Raw genomic sequence first — 22,522 nt, forward strand, 5'->3', positions numbered from 1 at the left:
CAAGAAGTTACAATGAAAGTGACAGATGAAGCAATTTCTGGATAATTCCAGAAAGCAAACAAACACAGCAAAGTCTGTATCCATATGTGAGCTTATGCTTCACTGCGATTTTTATATTTCATCCAAGTCTTTGCTCACACATGGACACAGGGAGTTAAGACAAATAACTAAACTTTTCAGGTTTTTAGTAAATGTTCATTAAATTTTACAACATGGTTACTAACCAACCATGCTTATAGAAAATAGCCCTGTTGAATACAGGTCTATGTAAATATACTGTATGCAATATGAATAATAAGCAAGTGTGGTGAATCTGTGAGCGTCCAAAAGATTATGAGTGGTTTGTGTGTTTTTTACTAATTATATATTTTTTCTCATATCATTTTTATGTTGTGACTAGATTTAATTCTGGTGATAATAGTAGTACATGCTTATTGCAAAATATTTGGAAAATAAAAACAGGAAAAAATAAAAACCTATGAGTAAATATTTCAAGAAAAAAAAACAAATGTTTTGGTTTGTTTATTTCTGTTCTTATTCCTAGGAACATATCAATTATGTGAAAATTCAGGCCATCCTATATTTGTCTGATATATAATGTATATTCTCCTCTACTTACAATGTAATTATGACCTGATAAACAAATTGTAAGTGAAAAATGCATTAATACCCCAACAAACCCATTGTAAAGTCAAAAAATTGTAAGTTGGATTATCATAAATAAGGGACTGTCTGTTTTCCAAGTCTGGTTATTAATGACTAGATGATATGCACAAGCATGTGTACATACATACCATGATACTTAATGGCCCCTATTTTGGATATTTGAGCTACATCTAAAACCTTTACTATTATAGTAAACACTGTACTGAACACCAAAGTATATAAATCTCTATCAACCCATCCCATTTGTTTCTTGATCTGAAATGTTGTTTTAAGGTTGCATGTTGGGCTGTTGATAAATTTTGCCAAGTTACAACGGCATTCCGTGAAACAATCAAAATAATATTTTAGTTATTTAAATTAATAAAATATACACATTACTCATAGAATTGTTTATATGCATTGAGGAACTGAGTGGTTTAATTTATAAAGAAACTTTGTGAAAAAGAAGGATCTCAGTAAGAGGAGAAATCTAAGATTATTACTGAATGGAGTATGTAAGATTTGTACATCAGGAGGTTTTGACGATAGAGAATGGGTTAAGTGAAGCAGAAAGTGTGCCAACAGAACAAAGTGAGCAAATGCTCATAGCATGTTTTTACAAGATAACATATTCCCTTCTGGAACAGAATAGTGAGTAACTCATAATAAAGTGAGAAAAAACAATTCCGATTTATAGGATATGGGAAACAATTAGTATTTGAAAGAAGCAAATAACTGAAGATTGTTTCAAAAAATAGAAGAGGATATTGCCGAAATGTTTAGGGTTTCTAATATGATTGCAGAATGGAGTTCTAGAAGCATTATTTTAGAAATCTGATTTATTTTATTAGTACTAGTTAAGCAATACTGGTTGAGGAAAGAGCACAATATTGGGAAACAAGATATTGCCAACAGAACTATAAATGTTTTCAGTTATTCTTTCCAATTTCTTATATGTCTTGTGATTTTTTTAGAGAGGCATTGTCCTAGACAATACAGGTACAAAGGTTAACAACAGAAAATCTGCATGTTGTGAGGACTCATAAAGTAAAGGGGAGGGGATAAGTAATTATTAGCGAGTTTATATTATAATACTGAAGTATAATGCAGTAAAATAGTAGAGAAATAACACTATAATAATGGGGGTCTTAGAGCAAAACAAAGGAATTGAACACGTTTGTGAGGAAATATCAGAGAAGATTTGATGCTGAAGTGGCACTTAAACAATATGTAGGGGTTTTCGAGAAGTCATTCCAAGCATAGGGAAAAGTACACGCAAAATTCTGGAGGCCAATACAGGCATGGTGGATTCAGGGAAGCACTGTTAGTTCAGTAGGGCTATAGTCCCAGACTGACATTCCACTCAGGTGGAAAGTGATGCCAGATTCAATTTTAAAGATCTTGTAAGAAGTTTGTGTTTTATCAAGTTGTGTCAAAACCTCAATGAAAATTTTAAGCTGGTAATTAATGCCATCAGATGTGCATATTAGAAAGATAATCCTAGCAGCAACGTAGGGAATTGGATGGAAGAGGCAAGAATTGGAAAAAGGTAGACCACAAAAGGGATAGAGTATGCATTTTCAATGAGGGCAATAGAACCCTCAAAGGGGTAAAAATTGGCTAGGGGAAGAGGAATCTTAGCTATTAAAATGATTTGTGAACCGCCAAAGCTCAATCCTACCCCAAACAATTTTATTGCCTGGCATTTAATTTCTCTCATTAGGGAAAATGAATCTAATTTTGGTAGGGAGAATATATTTAATTAAATGTTCTAATGAACAAATAGTGATTTTAAATTAAAATATATTAGTTTTCCTCTTGGGAAAGGATAATGAGAAAAAGTTAAGAAACATAGTGCTAGACTATTACTCCAATTTTTGTAAAAGAGAATCTTAAGAAGTTGAAATAGGAAATTTTGGACAAGACATAGGGCAATAAATTGAAAAAAATACTTAGGAGGTAAGATTGTTAGTAAAAAATGCCCCCAGCACCTTGTGTTTTCTTATAATGGTTATTCTTATCCAAATTAGACTTTTAAAAGATTATGAGTATCCCAGCAACCTGAGACTCTAGCATTCAAATTGCATCTATAATACAGTAGTATCCCATTGGTCACGGTTTCACTTTCTGTAGTTTCAGTTGCCCATGATCAACTAGGGTGTGAAAATATTAAATAAATATTTCCAGAAATAAACCATTCATAAATTTTAATTGTGCAACATGCTGAATAGCAGGATGAAATGTCACACCATCTCTGCTCTGACCCATCTGGGATTTGAGTTGTCCCTTTGTCTGGTGTGTCCACACTGTGTACACTACCAGCCTGTTAGTCACTTAATACCTCATCTAAGTTGTAAGACCAAAGAAACAATATATATAAGGTTTTTGAAGTATCTGTAGTTTTAGGCATCCACTGGGGGTCTTGGAATGTGTCCCCCACAGATAAGGAGGTACTACTATAAATCACATCTTTGTGCAATCTAACACCCAAAATTTGAATTAAGTTTGTATGTTGGTTCTTTAAATAAATAGCACAATTAATAAGAAAGTTGTCAAGTAAAATGAGGCACACTGTGGTTTTGTCCTCTTTCTTGACTCACACAGGTAGTACTTTACATATATTCATAGATAAGTAGATTATATAAGCTACTCCAAAATTAGCTTGTGAAGAGAATCCCCTTGATTTTCTGCCTGAATTTTTGTTTAACTTTGAGAGATAAATTTTAAGTGACAAATTGGGGTTACTGCTCTCTAAATAACTTGATTTAAATGTTCCCCACCCTTCATTCCATAGTAAGTGTTTCAATTATAAGACTGTAGAAAGTCCATGAAATGTATTCTAAAGATGCAGAAAGTGTTAATGGTTGTTTGCTAGAGCTAATTTGTACTAGAAAAACAATGTAAAAATAGTCCACAATAGCATCTAGCTAAGCCACAGCATATCTATGTAATAAAAATCTATGCAGATATAAAAAGAATAATGCATGTATGTGTGTATATGTATTTACATACATCATGTATAAATGTGTATATATGCATATATGTGTATAATATATAAACATATAAACATATTCTGCAACTTTTTTCACCTATGATCTAGTATATATTGACATGTCAAGATACACACAAACATGCACACACAGCAATTTTATATACATATATGTGTGTGTGTATATATATGTAAAGATATACCAGTATTAGGTGAAAAATTAGTTGATTAACCATTGTAAAAATACAATAAATTTACATAAAAAATAGGAAAGACAATAAAAACAGAATATATACTTTTTTGATACATACACAATTATGTATTTCTATGCAGAAATTGCTGAAATAATATGCTAGAACACATTAATATTAGGCATATGTTTGGATCCTGTGTCCTCACCAAAACCTCATGCTCAATTGTAATCCCCAATATTGGAGGTGGGGCTTGGTGGACTGTAAACTAGTTCAACCATTGTGGAAGACAGTGTGGCGATTCCTCAAGGATCTAGAACTAGAAATACCATTTGACCCAGCCATCCCATCTACTATACCCAAAGGATTATAAATGATGCTGCTATAAAGACATGCACATGTATATTTATTGCAAGCACTATTCACAACAGCACTGGAACTGAACCCAAATGTCCATCAATGATAGACTGATTAAGAAAATGTGGCACATATACACCATGGAATACTATGCAGTCATAGTGGATGTCCTTATATAGACATGGATGAAGCTGGAAACCATAATTCTCAGCAACTATCGCAAGAACAGAAAATCCAAACACTGCATGTTCTCACTCAGGTGGAATTGAACAATGAGAACACTTGACACAGGAATTAACACCGGGGCCTGTTGTAGGTGGGGGAGTGGGAGGGATAGCATTAGGAGATGCACCTAATGTAAATGATGAGTTAATGGGTGTAGAACACCAACAGGGCACATGTATACATATGTAACAAACCTGCATGTTGTGCACATGTACCCTAGAACATAAAGTATAATAATAAAAGAATAAATAAAATTAAAATTAAAAAAATAAAAACATAAAAGGGAGCATAAAAGTTTGGAAAATTTGCAGCCTGTGCATATGGTAGAAAAGAAAAGCCTATTTTCAGGGGAGGAATTCAAGCAGGCTGCAGAAATTTGCATAACTAAAAAGAATGCAAATACTAATATTAAAGACAATGAAGAAAAAGCCCTGAAGACATTTCAGAAACCTTCATGGCAGCCCCCACCCATCACAGACCCAGAGGCCTAGGAGGACAAAATGGTTTCATGGGAAATGCCCAGGGCCCCACCATGCTGTGCAGCCTCAGGAACTCCAGCTTCAGCTGTGGCCCAAGGAGGCACAGGCAGGACTTGAGTTGCTGCTTCAGAAGGTGCAAAAAATAAGCCTTAGTGATTTCCATGCAGTGTTAAGCCTGCAAGCATGCACAGTGCAAGAACTGAAGCTTGGGAGCCTCTGCCTAGATTGCAGAGGATGCCTGAAAAAGCCTGTATGTCCAGGCAGAAGCCTGCTGCAGTGGTGGAACACTCATGGAGAACCTCTACTAGGGCAATGCAGAGAGGAATGTGGGTCTGGAGCCCTCACACAAAGTCACCACTGGGGTACTGCCTATTAGAGCTGTAAGAAGAGAGCTTCCATCCTCCAGACCCAGAATGGTAAATCCACCAGCAACTTGCACCCTAAAAAAGCAACAGGCACCCAACATCAGCCTGTGAGAGCAGCTGTGGAGACTGAACCCTTCAAAGTCACAGGGACAGAGCTACCCAAGTCCTTGGAATCTTATCCTTTTTGTGAGTATTCCCTGGATGTGAGACATGGAGACAAAGATTATTTTAGAGCTTTAAGATTTAATAACTGTCTGCTGGGCTTCAGACCTGCATGGGCCCTGTAACCCCTTTCTTTAGATTTCTCCCTTTTAGAATTGGGGTACTTACTCAATGCCTATACTCCCATTATATCTTGAAAGTAACTAACTTGTGTTCAATTTTACAGGCTCATAAGGGGAAGAAACTAGCCTTGTCTCAATGAGACTTTTGACTTTTAACTTTTGAGTTAATGCTGAAAGAGTTAAAACTTTGGGGGTTATTGGGAAGGCATGATTTTATTTTGCAATGTGAGAAGGACATGAGATTTAAGAGGGGTCAGGGACAGAATGATATGGTTTGGATCTGTGTCCTCACCAAAATGTCATGTTCAATTTTAATCCCCAGTGTTGGAGGTGGGGCCTGGTGAGAGGTGATTGGATCATGGAGGTGGTTTCTCATAAATGGTTTAGCTCTGTTCTGTTGGTTGCAATAGAGTGAGTTATCATGAGACCTGGTTGTTTAAAAGTGTGTAGCACCTCCCCTCACCGTCGTCCTCTTCCTCTGGTCATCTACAATGAGCCTGCTTCTCCTTTGCCTTCTGCCATGATTGAAAGTCTCCTGAGGTCTACCCAGGAGCCAGCAGATGCCAACATTATGTTGCTTGTACACCTTGAGGAACTAGGAGCAAATTAAACCTATTTTCTTTATAAATTACCCGGTCTCAGATATTTCCTTATAGCAGTACAAGCATGAACTAATACAATATGTTACTACCAAAGAGTGACAATGAAGAATCAGAGTTAGGGACTGGGAAGTATTTGCTGTTAATGTTTTACTCTTCTGCAGTACATTTTATAACTTGATCATAAAAAAAGTTTACACTTAATTGTTTTACTTCATTATTTGCATTAGTGTTTAGATTGGAAATGTGTATATGATACTTCAAATTCACTCATTAGTATTCCATATGAGCTTGAGAAAAATATGTATGTCAGTATTTCAGTATCAGAGTTTTAAATATGTTTATTGGGCCAAGCTTGATAATTATGTTATCCAAATTTTCTATATTTCTATTCATCTTTTATGCTTCATGATCTATTAGTTTATGAAAAGTATGTGAAAATATTGCCATATAGTAACTGATTTATTAATTATATTAATTCTGACTTTTTTACTTGATATGATTGAGGCTATACTATTGAATATTGAATACATGGATAAATACATATTTTTGACAATTTGTTCTTTCTATCATCATTGAATAATTCTTGTTATTTTTCCTGCAATTTCTAGCATTAACATTCATGGTTAAATAAACAAGGCTGAGTTTTGCCGTAGAGGTGAAATGGTTCGAATTATCATATATTGCTGGTGGGAGTATAAATTTTATAACCACTTTAGAAAATTATATTTGAATGTAACAACTAAAATCGAATACACACATTCCTTATGATCTGACAATTCTACTCCCAGATGTATACTTTTTTTTTTTTTTTTTTTTTTTGAGATGGAGTCTAGCTCTGTCGCCCAGGCTGGAGTGCAGTGGCCGGATCTCAGCTCGTCGCAAGCTCCGCCTCCCGGGTTCAGACCATTCTCCTGCCTCAGCCTCCCGAGTAGCTGGGACTACAGGCGCCCGCCACCTCGCCCGGCTAGTTTTTTGTATTTTTTAGTAGAGACGGGGTTTCACCGGGTTAGCCAGGATGGTCTCGATCTCCTGACTTCGTGATCCACCCGTCTCGCCTCCCAAAGTGCTGGAATTACAGGCTTGAGCCACTGCGCCTGGCCCCAGATGTATACTTAACATGCACATGTCTACTAAGCCAACGTATGTAAAAATATCCATGGTGGCATAGTTTATAATATCCTCAAACTGGAAACATTCCAAATATCCATCAACAGTGCATGATGTACACACATTGTAGTAGTAAACTTATACAATCGATGTAATATAGCAATAAAAATGAATTCAGACACGTGAATTAAACCTACAAACTTAAATGTTGAGTAAAAAAGTAAAACCTAAAAAGTACTTGCAAGCAATACTAAACCACATGGAAGTGAGAATAACATTCAACTTTAGGGATAAAGAGGAGATATTGCTTGATAGGGTGTATGAGCAGTGCTTAGGAAAACTGCCAATTATTCTTTCTTTGATTTTGCTAACAGTTACATAGTTTTTTTGTTTTATGGTAATCTATCTGTTATTATGTAAATGTATGTTTTGTGTACCTTCTTGTACATTTAAAATACTCAATGATAAAAAAGCAAAAATAGACCGGGTGTGAGGGCTCATACCTGTAATCACAGCACTTTGGGAGGCCAAGGCGGGCAGATTACCTGAGATCAGGAGTTTGAGACCAGACTGGCCAACACGGCAAAACCCCATCTCTACCAAAAATACAAAAATCAGCTGGGTGTGGTGGTGAGTGCCTGTAGTCCCAGAGTACAGAAGCTGAGGCAGGAGAATTGCTTGAACCCGGGAGGTGGAGGTTGCAGTGAGCCGAGATTGTGCCACTGCACTCCATCCTGGGCAACAGAGTGAGGCTCCGTCTCAAAAAAAAAAAAAAAAAAAAAAAAAGTAAAAATGAAGCTTTCAAGAAATAGGAATAGATGAATTCTTTTAAAATTATAAAATGTATTTACCTCTCTTGCCAAACCAGCAAGATTAATGAGGAAACCATAGAGCATTTCTTGTTAAGTCAGAAACAGGAAAAATAGATTCGTTACACTATTTTGTGTTAAAAATAACTTTTCACTAGAGGTGCTATGCAATTACATTTGGGCAAGAGAATGATATTTGAGATTTTTAAACACGTTGAAAGGAAAAGTTAAAACTTTTCAGTATTCATAGATTCTATAATTTCATACCTGTGACATCCAAGAGAAAACTCTAAAAATTTCACAGGCTAGTTACTGAAGTATTAAATTGGCAGAGACATCAACAACTTTTCTATATATCAGCAGCAACCTTTTAGAAGATAAATATAAACATCACCGTTTACCATAATAACAACAATAAAAATCAAACTCCTAAGAATACAGTAAAAAGAAAAGTAAGTTGTATTCGCAGAATATTTTAAAGTTCTACTGAAAGACACAAAAGATTTGAACAAATGAAAATAAATAGAATATACTTGGGCAGGAAGATTCTGCATCATAAAGGACTCATTTTTCTGTAAGTGATATTATGTTAATGAGATCCTCAGAAAATGCTATCTTTGTTCTTTTCACTCCATGGTTCATATGAAAAAAATAGGCTAATAGTAGGACTACACCTCTCAGATATTGGTATATGTTTTAAAATCTGAAAATTAAAACACAGTATACAGTTTCATTAGTAAACAAACAAACTGATGTAAAATACTAGAAATTCCAAAGGTCAATCAAAATATGTATAGGTCTTACTATAATATAAAATTGGCATCTCAAATCAGGTAGGAAAAAGTTATAATTATCCAGTAATCTTAAGACAACTGAATTAGCCCTTTGAAAACTAATTTAGATTTATGCCTCAAATTGTAAGGATATCTTCTAAACAGGTCAAAGATTTAATTGACAAAATAGTAAATATTTTTAAATACTATAAGTCATGGAAAAAATTATTTATGAACCTAGAGAGGAGAAGATAGGCCTTTCTAATTATGTCTCAGAATCTAGAAAGCATAACAGAATAAATTGATAAACTGTTCTAAATATCGGGGCCATGATTCTCAACAATACCTGTAATAATATTTACATCCAAAATTGTATTTACACATCAGAAAAATGTACAAATAACAAGAACTAGATAAATTAAAGTTCAGCTTGTTAGGAGAGATGACAAAGGCCAATAACTTTCTGCAGTGGGAGAATTTGTCAATTCTGAGCATGACCTGAACATGAGGCATAACCTAAGCAGAAGGGCTCAGCTGGGGATAAGAGAGAAAGTGGAGTTGGTTATGGTTGTGAACCCTAACATGACAGATCATTATTTAGGGGAGCCTCAAATGCACATCTGCCTTTCCCCAGGAGAAATGTGTTGGCATTTGTCATAGAATAGAAAGCTGGAGGGCTAGGTCTGCAACATCTAAAAAGGGCAGAGTAAAATCTGTGGTCTCCTGGTTCTTAGGAATCAAAGTCCCACTAGAAGAGCAACCCGTGTCAAATACACAAAGTTCCCTTCTCTCTTAAGACATATGCTAGATTCCGAAGCTTTGTGGGCAGAGGCTAAGGAGCTAAACTCAAGACCTTCACAGGACAGAAATGATTCTTCTGGAAATGTTTATTGCTGAGGAGACAAAAATAATAAAAATCAACAAAAACAAAGAGTAGGGTAATGCCCAAGGGAAAGGGCAAATTGAAGTGAACAGAATCTTTCTAAAACTGCAACTCAGCCAAAACAAGCCTAATTCCTGATTGGTTGAGGTTACCAGTATCTCATCTTATTTGTTGTGTTAGTCATCTCAGACTGCTGTAACAGAATACCATTGAGTGGGTAGCTTATAAACAATTGACATTTATTTCTTACAGTTCTGGAGGCTGAAAGTCCCAGAGTAGGGTGTCAATATGGTTCTGGTGAGGGCCCTCTTCCAGGATACAGACTGCAGACTTCTTGTATCCCCATGTGGTGGAAAGACAGCAAATTAGCTCTCAGGCCTCTCTTATAAGGGCACTAATATCGTTTATGAAGGCTGCACCCTCATGACCTAATTACCTTGCAAGGCCCCACCTCCAAATACCATCATATTGCGTATTAGACTTTAATGTAGGAATTTTACACAGGAACAAACTCTCAGTCCATGATGCTTGTCTGACAAAGTATATCACTTCTGTTGAAATGTAACATTACTGTAGGATCCTCAGTTCTCTTGCTCACATATCTGACATAGAAAGAAAAATTAGGAAACATGTCAGGGCAGGGAATTATGATCCATTGTCAAGAGGAAAAGCAAACAATAGAAATAATCAAGGACCATAATTCTCCTAGGTTTTTCCCAGTGAAAGACTGGGGAAATCCACCAGGATTATGATGCTGGCCCATTGATGCCAAGTGAGGGATTCTTCTAATAGGCAAATATTGTTTACTGATTTCCACCACCATGACTGAAGCTTTCTCAGAATTGTGCTGCAGTCTGAGGCACTTCTTACCTGATACTTTCTTTCCTCTCTCCCTTAACAGGAGTCTGAAGTCATTGCAGTGTTAAGTCTCTCCCTGTTTACTCCATTCTTCAGAATTGTCTCCCTTAATAAATCTTGCACACCTAATATCTTGCACACCTAATTCCATCTAGGCATTTGTCTCTCAGAGGATTCAAAAGACATAAATAGTGGATTAAATAATCTATTGTTATGCTTATTGGGAGCCCAGTGTAAAAAGGTCAAAAATGTCAACCTAATTTTCATGCTAACCTAAGAAAATGTCAAACAATGAGCAAATCTATTTAAAAAAAAAAAAAAAAAAAAAGACATGTAAGCTGGTCTAAGTCCCATTACATAACATACTAGCTATTTCTGATTCTTCAAGCCACTGCTGTGCTCTACATCTTAAAAATCTGTAAGCTTTCTGCAGTAGATGTGGACCAGTCCTTTGGAAATGAGTTGTTGAAGGTGAGCAATGCAGTGAGCAGTGTATTCACATCATATTTGGCAGAATCCAATTCCCAGCACCATATAATTGAATAGCTCTAGCCTTCCTGACTGGAATTCCCTTGGAGCTTAACTCCACACTGTTCATTTTCTTTCACCATCTGTTGATAACAATATGCCACCACTCTCTGGGGCTACTGGCCTACAATCCAGTGGTTGCTGCCTTCCAGAACTGCATGAAAACATTTTCAGAGATCTAGCCTAGTCTCAGGAGAAACACAGAAACAGGGGCACAGACGCACCAGTCATCCTTAATTATAGAATCTGTGCTGCTACTCTAGAGTTCCTAATAATCCTTCCCAGTCACACTTGATCAGCTATAGGTATACATCAGCAGTAAATTTAGTGAGTTAGCTAACACACTGGTTCAAACTGGCAAATCAGACACAAATCCGAAATCTGTTTGTTTTACCAAAAATATTACAGGATATTGTCTACCAAAAGGCTTATGCAAAACCAGAAGAAATGTTGAATTTTAAAGGCAGGTCCTTCCTTCTATGTCAGAAACGTGCTTCTGGATGAGAAAAGATGAAGTCTCTAAGTATTCATGGAGTTTCTCAGACAGTGCAGAGCATTTAAAGAGAGCGCTGCAGTTTATACTACATTCTCTGGGGAGCCATGCCTCACGGTTGCTGTGTCCTATTTACTAAAGGTAAAAAGAGAGATTCTGCTAAAGGCATTTCCAACATCAGTCCCTTCATCCTAGCAAATGTCATTAATCAATTTACCTGAAGGTCCAGTTGACAAGGTGATTAGACTTGGTCACCTGCCTTCTTTTTTGTCCCCTGGGGTCATGTCCTTGCAAACCACCTCCCTCTCAGGCATGAAGGGATCAAAGGCTAACTGGTTTAATTCATTCCCTGGTGAATACAAACTGTAAGAATGAAAAAATAGAAAAAAAAAATCCAAAGGAAACTGCTAACAGGGAGCGAAGAAAAGATCTTGAAGAGATATAAAACAAAGAAGACCATGAATTCATTAGCAATCAGAGGTAGAGTGATCTATTCAAAATATATAAGACTTGATTTCATACTTAGGACCTAGTGCTCTCTTGCTCTCTCTCTCTCTCTCTCTCTCTCTCTCTCTCTCTGTGTGTGTGTGTGTGTGTGTGTGTATTTTAACTTTTCTTGTGTTATTTAGCCTCTTTGGGCTTCAGTTCCTCAACAAAATGGTGAAATGGTGATAATATTATCCACGGGAATGCTGTGAGGCTCTAAATGAGGCAAATTATATGAGGGTGCCTGGTAGAAACACATAAAAATGTTATATTTTGATATTTACTTTTTTTCTATTACTTTTAAAAAATAGAAGAAAATACTTTTAAAAGTACTTTTTCCTTTTTAACGGACATAACACAAACATCCCAGGTATCTGGTATCTATTCTTGTATGCTTTACCTGTTCTCAAATTCTCAAAATTGGTATTATATTCCCTTGGGGAAATTTTAACTGCTCTTTCTGACCACAGAAGATTAAGCACTAAAGAGGTCAGATGTCAACTCTATAGTGGACTATTACTTTAAAACTAAGTTTATATGGTGCTTTTAACTAATGCTATCTCTCTAAAAGCTAGGACATAACGACAGTCACAATTTATAAATTAGGAGTTAGGGGAAAGGTCAAATAGTTAATCAGCTTCATTCTAGCTCTTGCCCCTTTTGCACAGATAACAGCAATATTTGTGTGATATGATTACCAAATGCTAAAGCTATATCTAAGAAGGCTTTTCTCTCAAGATATGCAACTTTCTGCTAAATAATATAGCCTAACTCTTTCTGAATGAAATGAACAGAATCTCATTTGCTATCATTGATAAATAAAAGTCAGACACTAATGTCACATAAAGCATTGTGGCAAGATCTCCAACCAGACACTTGATCTCATGACATAAGGAACAATAAAGGCAATACCTTAGGCTGGTACCAAATTGTTGCTATTTTCTGGAGAGATGCTTTCTAGGATGGGCCACTTTACAAACAAGTAGTCTCTCTAGGAGTGTGTATGTGTGTGTGTGTGTGTGTTGCTGCTATTTTATGACATTGCTCATTTAAACTTTATATCAGCGTGATAGGGATGTTCTTATGAAGACAGGAAAATAGCTCACACTGCATTATCCTCGTCTAGCATCTCTATGACTCCTAGCACAGATGTGCACAATGTTGTGATTCACTTTGTTTGTATAAAACAAGTTTATTTTTGAACCCGTCCTGCCAACAGTGATTTTGCATTAACTTCAAGGTACAGTGAGCTTGAAATTATTTCATTTCCTTATTAGATTTTTAATCTTTTAAAAATGAAAATTATTCATAGATAGAACCTCACAAAAGTGAAAATCTTATATTTCTTTTTCAGAGTCCTTGCATGCTCTGCTGACTTCAAATTATCGGTCTCCCACCAAGTGATGCTCTTCTGATGAGTGTAGCATCAAGCTACTTGTTAACTGTGGCAACCGAGTGTCATGATAAGGAAGTCATGTTCAAATGAGACTAGAATATGTTAACAATTTGGGCCCATGGGTGAAGCCCAGTGCTTTTTTGTTTATATTTAAATTAATAGGTTTATTTTTGGAGTAGTTTTACAGAAAATTGAGCAAGTAGCATACAGAGTTCCCTTATAGTCCCTCTCTTTCTGACTTAAAGTTTCTCCTAGTATTTTGTATTAGTGAGGCACATTTGTTACAACTAATGAATAAGTATTGATACATTGTTATTAACTAAAGCCCATGAGTTACCTTAGGGCTCACACTTTTGTGTTGTACAGTTATATGGGTTCTGAAAAATGTGTAATGTCAAGAAACCACCTGTACACAATCATACAGAATAGTTGTACCACTCTATAAATATCCTGCAACCCACTTATTTATATGCCTTCTTATCTCTCCTGAACCCCTGGCAACCACTGATCTTTGTTTATTTCTAAGTAACTTCTCTAATTTTTAAAGTTTTTTTAATTTTTAATTTTGGTGGGTGCATAGCAGGTGTATTATTTCTTGAGTACATGAGATATTTTGATACAGGCATGCATCACAATAATCACAACACTAAGAATGAGATATTCATCCCCTCAAGCATTTATCCTTTGTGGTACAACCAATCCAATTCTACTGTATTATTTTGAAGTATACAGTTAAGTTATTATTGACTATTGTCACCTTGTTGTGGTATCAAATAGTAGATCTTATTTAATCTTTCTGTTGTGTGTACCCATTAATTATACCCAACTCACCCCCACTCCGCCACTACATTTCCTAGCCTCTGGTATCCTTCTACTTTATAGCTACATGAATTCAATTGTTTTCATTTTTGGATCCCACAAATACATGAGAACACGCCATGCTTGTCCTTCTATGATATCTGGTTCCATCCATGTTATTTCAAATGACAGGATCTCATATTTTTATGGCTCAATAATACTCCATTGTGTATAGATGCCACATCATTTTATCCATTCATCTATCGATGGACACTTATTTTGTTTCCAAATTTTGGCAATTGAGAACAACACTACAACAAATATAAGAGTGCAGATAGCACACCAATAAACTGATTTCCTTTCTTTTGGTTATATACCCAGCAGTAGAATTGCCAGATCATATGGTAGCTCTGTTTTTAGTTTTTGGAGGAGCATACACACTGTTCTCTATAGTGTTTGTACTAATTTACATTCCCACCAAGAGTGTGCAAGGGTTCCCTTTTCTCCACATCCTCACCAGCATTTGTTATTGCCTGTCTTTTAGATATAAACTATTTTAACTGGGATGAGACGATATCTCATTGTAGTTTTGATTTGCATTTCTCAGATTATCAATGAAGTTGAGCACCTTTACATATACCTGTTTGCCATTTTTATGTCTTCTTTTGACACATGTCTATTCAAATATTTTTCCCATTTAAAAAATCAAATTATTAGATTTTTTTTTCCTATAGAATTATTTGAAATACTTACATATTTTCGTTATTAATCCCAATCAGATGGGTAGTTTGCAAATATCTCCTTCCAGTCTGTGGATTGTCTCTACACTTCAGTGATTGTTTCCTTGACTGTGCAGAAGGTTTTTAACTTGATGTGATTCCATTTGTCCATGTTTCCTTCAGATGCCTGTGCTTGTGAGGTATTGCTTAAGAAACTTTTGTCCACACCAATGTCCTGCAGATTTACACTCCCATGTTTTTCTGTAGTAGTTTCTTAGTGAGGTCTTAGATTTAAGTGTTTATTCATTTTGATTTGATTTTCCACATGGTGAGAGATAAAGAGTCTAGCTTCATTCTTTGCATAGGATACCGAGTTTACCCAGCACCAATTATTAAAGAAATTGTCTTTTCCCAAGTGTATGTTCTTGACACCTTTGTCAGAAGGGAGTTCACTGTAGGTGTGCGGAGTTGTTTCTAGGTTTTCCATTGTATTCTATTGGTCTGTGTGTCTGTTTTGATGCCAGTACCATACTGTTTTTGTCACTACAGCTCTGTAGTACAATTTGAAGTCAGGAAACGTGATTCCTTCAGACCCTTTTTTTTTTTTTTTTTTTTACTTAGGATAGCTTTCGCTATTCTGGGTCTTTTGTGGTTGCATTTAAATTTTAGGATTGTTTTTCTATTTCTGTGAAGAATTTTATTAAAGTTTTAATAGGGAATTACATTGAATCTGTTGATTACTTTGGGGAGTATGGACATTTTTCCACTCCATTAATATGGAATATCTTTCAATTTTTTGGTGTTCCCTTCAGTTTTTCTCATCAGTGTTCCATAGTTTTTGTTATAGAGCTCTTTCATTTCTCTTGTTAATTTCTAAGTATTTAATTCTATGTGTGGGTATTGTACGTGGGATTACTTTTTTTTCAGATTCTTCACTGTTGGCATGTGGAAATGCTACTAATTTTTGTATGTTGATTTTGTATGCTGCAACTTTACTGAATTTATCAGTTCTAATCATTCTTTGATGGAGTTTTTAGGTTTTTTCAAATATAAAGTCGTATCATCTGCAAACAAGGATAATTTGACTTTTTCTTTTTCTTTTTGAATTTGGATGCCATTTACCTCTTTCTTTTGCCTAATTGCTCTAACTAGAACTTCCAGTATTATGTTGAATAATGGTGGTGAAAGTGAGTATTCTTGTCATGTTCCAGATCTTAGAGGAAGGCTTTTAGGTTTCCCCATTCTGTATGATACTAGCTGTGGGTCTATCTTATATGACTTTTACTATGTTGAGGTACATTCCTTCCATCTTCAGTGTTTTGAAGGTTTATATCATGAAGGGATATTGAATTTTATCTAATGCTTTTTCAGCATCAATTGAAATCATCATATGGTTTTTGTCTTTCATTCTTTTGATATGATATGTCACATTAATTGATTTGCATATGTTAAACCATCCTTGCATCCTAGAGATAAATCCTGCTTGGTCATGATGAAGGTGATGAATGATCTTTTTAATATTTTGTAAAATTTGATTTGCTAGTTTTGGGGGGATATTTTAGCATCAATGTTCATCAGAGATATTGGCCTGTAGTTTTCTTTTTTTGATGTCTCTTTGTCTGGTTTTGGCAGCAGGGTGATCCTGGCTTTATAGAATGAGATTGGAAGTATTCCCTCCTACTCTATGTTTTGGAATAGTTTCAGTAGAATTGATATTAGTTCTTCTTTAGAGATTTGGTACAATTCAGCATTGACATCATCGTATCCTGGGCTTCTGGGCATTGAAGAGTTAAGTACTTATTGTAGTCTTCTAAGTCTGGGCTTGTTTGTACGTGTCCTCCTTGAAAAGACTTTCCAGATATTTGAAAGGACTTGGATGTTGTGATCTACACTGTATCTGCTTTAGCAGGCATCCCAAGCCCAGTACTGATGTGGTTTTTGAAGACTTGCAGAGATAGGACCTTGATGGTCTTTGACAAGATTCAGGAGAATTCTCTGGATTATCAGACAGAGACTCTGGTTCTCTTCCCTTACTTTCTCCAAAACAGAGTCTCTCTCTCTCTCTCTCTCTCTCTCTCTCTCTCTCTGTTCTAAGCCACCTGAAGCTGGGAGTTTAGTGACATGAGCACCCCTGTGGTGACACCACTATGAATGTGCTGAATCAAACCTGAAGACAGCACAGCACTGGTATTCACCCAAGGCCTGCTGTAACCACTCCCTGGCTATTGCCTATGTTCGCTCAAGGCCTGGGTGCTCTGCAGTCAGACAGCGGCAAAGCCAGCCAGGCCTGTGTCCTTCCCTTCAGGGTGGCAAGTACCCCCATGCTCTAGGCAAGTGTAATGGTGTTGTCTAGGAGCCAGGTACTAGAGTCAAAAATCTTAGAAGTCTACCTGGTGTTCTATTTACTGCGGCTCAGCTGGCACTAAAATCCCCAGACACAATACTTCCCACTCTTCCCCTCCCTTTCCAAAGGTGGATGAGACTCACCCCATGGCCACTGCCACCACGGTTCCATGAGCAGTACTTTCAGACTACCACCGATGTTCTCTTAAGACCCAAGGACACTTCCATCAGCTTGTTGAATGCTGCCTCACCTAGGACTCACCCTTCAGGGAATGTGAGCACCCTTTGGCCTAGGGAAGCTCCAGAGATGCAATCCAAGAGTCAAGTCCTGGGATTTGGGACCCCAGTAGTCCACTTGGTGCTCTACGCCCCTGTGGCTGAGCCGGTACCTAAGATGCAAGATAAAGTTCTCTTTACTTTGCCATTCACTTTTCTTAAGCAGAGGGGTCTCTCCCCAAAGCCACCAAAGCTGATAATGTGCTGAGTCTCACCTGAAGCCAGCAAGTCTCAGGGTGTCACTCAAGGCCCTCAGCATAGTACCTGGGTATTGTTGCTGGTTACTCAGGGCCCAAGTGCTCTTCAGTTAGCAAGTGATGAATGCTGCCAGGACTGAATCTTTCCCTTCAAGGTAGTAGTTTTCCTTCTCTCCCGAGTGTCTAGAAATATCCCTTCTGGCCCAGAGTCCAAAAATGTCTGGTAGCTAGGACCTAGAAAGGGGGCCTCTTGACTCTGACCCATGCCCTATCCTGCTTTGTCTGAGTTAGTAACAACGATGCAAGACAAATACCTCCCCACTTTCTCTCTCCTCTCCTGAAGCAGAGAAAAGAGGGTCTCTTTTGGATCCACAAGCTGTGCAATCTGGGTTTTAGGTAGGGGTGATTCTAGCACTTCCTTACCCACCGCAGCTGATGTCTCAGTAAGTCATCTGCCCTCTAGTCCAGTGACTTGGGGTCCAGTTCAGCACTAGGACTCTCCCAGGAGCTGCATCCTTGTGGCCTAGACTGCCTTTCAAGTTTATTTAGAGTCCTAGAGAACTTCAGTCCATGGTGACAAGATTTGTGGGAACTCAAATTATGAGTGCTGGAATTGGCAATTCCCCTCTGACTAGGACTGGTTTAAATGCTCCCTCCATGGGTGGGTGTCAGCTGAATTTGGTCCAGCTTTTCTTTCTGCTATAACCCGGCAACTCTGAGTTCAATGCCTCACAATTACTGTGCTCTCCTCCCAACAGTGTACAGAAACTCTCTCAGCATCACACTGCTGCAGCTGCTGGGGGAGGGGGGAGGGGTGGTGTCAACCATTCAAGAGGTTTTTTTGTCACCTCCTCAGTGCCTCTTTCGGGGATAATAAGTTAAAACCAGATATTGTGAGTACTCACTTCATTACTGGTTCCTACAAAAGTCCTTTTTGTGTATGTGCAGATAGTTGTTAAATTGGTGTTCTTGCTGCAGAGACAATCAGTAGGACCTTCTATTCTGGTATCTTTTCCGCTGATCTTTTAAATCTCTATAGTTTTGCCTTTTCCAGGATGTTAGTTGAAATTACATGGTGTGTTGCATTTTCAAAAGCTTTTTTCACTAAGGAATATGCATTTAAGTTTTCTTCATGTCTTTTTTGGCTAAATCATTCATTTTCTTTTAGCACTGAATAGTATTCCATTGTATGGTTATATCACGGTTTGTTTATTAATTCACCTTTTGAAGAACATTTTGGTTGCTTCCAGTTTTTGGCAACTATAAACAAAGCTCATAAGACATTCATGTGCAGGGTTTTGTGTAAACAAATGTTTTCAACAAATTTTTGTAAATATTTAGCAGCACAGTTGCTGGATGATGTGGTAAGATTATGTATAGTGTTATAAGAAACTCTGAAACAGCCACACAAAGTAGCCATTCCAGTTTTTATTCCCAAAAACAATGAATGAGAGTTCTTGTTACTCTCCATCATTGCCCGAATTTGATTTCATCAGTATTTTGAATTTTAGCTATTTTGATTATGTGTTTGTGTGTGTGTATATATATATATACACACACACACACACACATACATATATATACACAGACACACATATCACCAAACTCAAAGTTACATAGATTTTCTTCTATGCTATTGTCTAAAATTTTAAAGATTTTTAATTTACATTTAGGTTTATGATCTGAGTTAAATTTTATTGAAGAATATAAGGTCTGTTACCAGATGCAATTTTGTTGCAAGTAAATATCCCTGTGTCGCAGCACTATTTGTTGAAATGATCATATTTTTGCCCTTGAATTGCCTTCACTTATGTGACAAAGATCAATCTACTCTGTTTGTATGGGTTCATTTCTGGATTCTCTATTTTGTTTCATTATTTGTATTTTTCTGTTTTTGTCGGTGCCAGACTATCATCTTAATTACTGTAGTTTTTTAGTAACCCTCAAAGACCCATAGTGTTAGTAGTCTGACTTTTTTCTTCAATATCATTTTGGCTCTTCTGGTGTTTTGCTTTGTTGCATGAATTTTAGAATCAGTTTTTCAGTATCTGTACAATAACTTGGAAGTTTGAGTGAGATTGCATGTGTATACAAATCAAGTTTGGAAGAACAGAGACAAAATTGAGTTTTCTGTGAATACAGAATATGTCTCCATTTATTTAGCTTTTCTTTTATAGCTTTCCTCAGCATTTTATGTTCCTCATACGGATCTTGTACAAATTTGTTAGTTTATATCAATGCTTTTCATTTTGTTGGGGATGCTAATGTAAATAAAAATTTGGTTGTAACTTCAGATTTCATCTATTACTGGTATATAGAAAATAAATAGACTTTTGTATATTGACCTGGTATCCTGCAACCTTTTTATAATTGCTTGCCAATTCCAAGAGTTTTTTGGTATGTCAATTCTCTCAGATTTTCTATGATCTTGTCATTTATGAACAAAGACAGTTTTATTTCTTTCTTCAAAATCTGTATACATTTTTTCTTCATTTACTTAGCTCATTGCATTAGCTACAATTTCCAATATGATGTTAAACAGGAGTGGTGATAATATAGAAAAAAAAAACTACTTTCTCATCCCTAAGGATGATGCTAGCTGTACTTTTTTTGCATGTGTCCTTTATCAAATTGAAGACATTCCCCTCTACGCCTAGTATAATGAGACTTTTTACTATAAATTGATGATGAATTCTGTGAATTTTTTTCTACATCTAATGATATGATTGTATAATTTTCTTTTTTAACCTGTTGATATGATAGCTTAACATTAATTGATTTTTAAACATTGAACCAGTGTTTATACTAGAAGTAAATCCCATTCAATTATGGTATAAATTTTTTTTCATTTATTGTTGGATTTGGATTCAATATTCTAATACTTTGTTGAGGATTATAATGTGGACAGGAGGTAGGGAGATACTGTGTAGAAGAGGGTGGTTCCCCAGCAAAAGCCCCACCTTCAAGCCTAGAAACCCATGGTCCTAAATGGGAACAGACATTCCTGTTTTTTTGCCCAAATGTTGCCTTGTCTAAGACCACTCTGGCCCACCATGCCCTCATCCTGTACCCATAAAATCTCCAAACCTCAGGCTCCAGAGCAGAAGAGTGGTAGAGTGGCAGAGCAGCAGAGAAGGAGAGAAGAGAAGGAGCATCTGAAAGTTGAGAGGAGTTTGGCGTGGAACGTCAGAGAGGAGATCAGCCACTGGATGGCCCAACTCCAGGGAAACATCATCTTCCCACTCCATCCCCTTTCCAGCACCCCATCCATGTTGCTTAGATTCACCTCTATCACTTAATAAAATCCCTGCATTTACCATTCTTCAAGTTTGTATGATCCGATTATTCCTAGACACCAGCGAAGACCCAAGTACAAAGAGGGCAGGATGTAAAAGGCTGTTACCCTGATTCTCCACTGAGCTTAACACTTAGCCATCTTTGGACAACAACTGCTGAAAGAGCATTAATTGTAACACACCCCTCACATAAGGGGTTTGAGCTCAGGGTAGCCAGCTGGGCAAACAAGCCATCCCCCTGTCACAAGTCCCACAAAGGGGTCATGGAACTCTCTTGTCTCAATTAGTGCATTAACATTTATGAGAGATATTGACCTTTATGGTATGTCTTTCTTTTCTTTTGATATTAAGGCAGTGCTGGCCTCATAGAATGAATTAGAAAGTGTTCCTTCTGTCTATATTTTTGCAAGAGATTGTGGAGAGTTAATATACTACTTTGCTTAAATGCTTTGTAGAATTCATAGTGAACCCATCTGGACATGGTGTTTCTGTTTTGGAGGATTATTATCTATTCAATTACTCTAATAGATATAGTCCTATTAGGATTATCTATTTCTCTTCATGTGAGTTTTGATAGATTGTGTTCTTCATGAAATTGGTTCATTTCATCTAAGTTGTCAGATTTGTGGGCCTAGAGTCTTTCATAATATTGTTTTCCTTTTGCCCACAGGATCAGTAGTGATGGCTCCATTTTCATTTCTGAGAATGTAATTTGTGTCACTTATTTATTTTTTATTTTTTTGGTTAAATGCTCATTTTCCCTTCTGACATTTTTGTTTTCTTACATACATACACACACATGTGCACACACACATACTTTCTATTCTCGAGAGAGAGAGAGGAATAGAAATGCATATTGTGACAGACTGTTAGTTCTTCTGCTTTCGTTGGCAAACAATGTGAATAATATATAAAAAGGAAGCTCGCTTACTTCACTATTATCAAACCCAGGCATGCACCATGTAGAAATCAGGAGAATAGTAACTGCCAGCCTTTTGGTGGCCTCTTGTATACCCAAAGCAATAAATGGAAAGTAATTTGCTTTTTCATAAATTTCTAAAACTCCCCAAGATGGAACTTCACTGTATTTTTCAGTGAAATAAATTAAATTAGTCTACATAAGCTACAAAAAATACGAAAAAGTGTGAGGCCAGATTTGGAATCTATGTCTTTCAGACTTCAAAACCTATCTTCTGTCAATTCTTTTTTGCTACTTGTGATAATTCAACCTCCATTGACCTGAGTTCTGAGTTCCAAGAAAAAAATGTCTAAGTAGTATAGTTAATGTTTTTTAGCACAAGATAAAATAAATAACACTTTTCTAGATACTGGAACTTAGCTACTTCTTAGCACATGAAGTTATTTTAATGTTGTTGCCTATTCCTAACGTTAGAGTTCTGGTGAAAAAAAAAAATAGTAAGTT

Source organism: Papio anubis, chromosome 10 (genome assembly GCF_008728515.1).
Source record: "Papio anubis isolate 15944 chromosome 10, Panubis1.0, whole genome shotgun sequence".
Classification (NCBI taxonomy): domain Eukaryota; kingdom Metazoa; phylum Chordata; class Mammalia; order Primates; family Cercopithecidae; genus Papio; species Papio anubis.